This window comes from Rhinolophus sinicus, chromosome 17 (assembly GCF_057876585.1).
Source record: "Rhinolophus sinicus isolate RSI-liver-muscle chromosome 17, RSI-T2T, whole genome shotgun sequence".
NCBI classification, from domain to species: domain Eukaryota; kingdom Metazoa; phylum Chordata; class Mammalia; order Chiroptera; family Rhinolophidae; genus Rhinolophus; species Rhinolophus sinicus.
The window spans coordinates 52,890,313-52,892,490 of record NC_142517.1 but is presented as its reverse complement, the minus strand read 5'-3'; positions in this window follow the sequence as shown (position 1 = coordinate 52,892,490).

Below are 2,178 nucleotides of genomic sequence, written 5' to 3'. Positions count from 1 at the left end.
AGGGTGGGGGACAATTGCTACCAGATACCCCATAGGTGTTCAGGGCCTCAGTCAAATAATTTGATGGGTGTCTATCTATATAAAGAATTTGATTTTCAAAAATATGTTACAAAATTTTTTGGCCCATGTCAGGTTTAGTTATTTATCAATGAAAATTAGAATACTGAACAGAGAAGTGTTACTTAATACATTTGCTTATTCTTCAGCCAGTGTGTCTGGAAATTCTCACACTAAGGTCTAACTCTTCACAGAAAATGTTCAGACTCCAAAATGGAAGTTTTAATTATTGTGAATATCAGGGTATTGATAAAGACTTGTGCTTTCTTTTCTTGTCACCCAGACCTTCCTGGGAAGGAAAACAAAAAGGAAAAATAAATCTACATTACCATTACTCTCTCAGCAGAAAACAGTCTTTTTTCTGCAGCTTCATTTTCACCACCTAGACCACTTCAATTCATCTACATGTGATGAATTACTTGTGTTCTTTTAAACCTCCCTGCTATCTCACTGTCCTGAGTGAGAAGATTCTCACAGTTCTAAATGGAATGTTTCTGAACAAACTCATCAAAGAAATAAGAAATGATATCCTTGAGCATGCGTTTTTCCCCAGGCGCCTTATGTGTGTTTTGGTCATCTCATCATCTCACTCTCTTGATAACACTTGAGATGGGCATTATTATCCTCAGATTACAGATGAGGAATTTGAGTGTAAAATAATTTATTAGACTAAGGGAGGTCTGCTTTCCCTACTGGACAATTGCATTTCTAAGGTCTTTACCTGCTATTCCCTAAATTTTAAACTGAGGGATTACAGTCAGTTGCAAATAAATATAAACACATACAAGATAACCAACAATTTATTAACTACTGGAGATAAGTATTACCACATCTTTTTGGTTGTTTTAATGTAATTCAGCTCTTATATAGAGTGCTATATTTCTATGTGAGTATATGTTTCTGAATGACAGTGAAATTCCTGGAATAAACTCTATGTCACACAATGGTAGATGAACCATAGTCAAAACTGAGTTATACAAGTGACTGAGGCCACATTGAAGTAAGCTGAAAGCCCATGTTTGTTAAAGGGAATCAATAACATATTCTAAAACCCTTCACAGAAGATGCCCTATTACTTAAACTGTTAATGTTTAAACGCCTACTCCTGAATTATAGAAAACAAATAAAAGGTTGGAATTTGAGTAACTCAGACCTACGTTATAGGGAGAAGCAGCATCTCTCTGGATATCCAGAAGGTGCCAAAAAAAATGTATATACATTTTAAGAATGGGAAAAAAAAAAACTATTAAAATTGTAATACTCAATATATACCGATAACAAAAGATGAATACAAGTCACTTTTGACTTCTACAATTACAAGAGGTGCTCAAAGTGGTTACCATCAACATAATTTTAAGATAGTTTTTTCCTTTCTTAAAATGTGTATACATTTTTTTTTTGGCACCTTCTGTACTTACCATGTATATTTTACCCCTGACTGGGCCACTCTTTTCTCTCTTTATTTAAATAAGTTCTCCACAAATATTTCCATGGCTGGAAATAACTTTTGAATCACAATTATATACATACATATACAAGCACATGCACACATGTACATATACACACAGATATATACCCATATTGGATTTCAGTTAATTCCTTAATTTCAATCACCTTTATCACTTTAAAGACAGTTTAAGCATGTGGCCATAAGATAGTCAAAATATAAAAATGCTAAGTTTACTTTCCATATAGAAGATGGAGGTAGGTTAAAGAATGTAGAACTTTGACAACAAGTACCTTTCACATGGACAGCACTTTACAAAGAGCTTTCATTTTCATTATCCCATTTGATCCTTATAATAGCTGATCAGTAAACAAGAGAGATGTTATTAATTCATTTTAAACATGAATAAACTAAAACTCAAGATTCTTGTTGGATATAGATTCAAGTCAATACAGTCAGAACTGAAATCCAGATCATCATGACATAAATCCTGCATATTTTCCATAATTCTTTTTTAAAAAGTTACTACGATCCTGATCTATATCTGTATCTATATCTATATCTATAGCTATAGCTATAGCTATAGCTATAGCTATAGCTATAGCTATATCATCTATTACTCTATATATCTATCTTTCTATTATCTGGCTAGTTAACCTTATATTTTACTACAT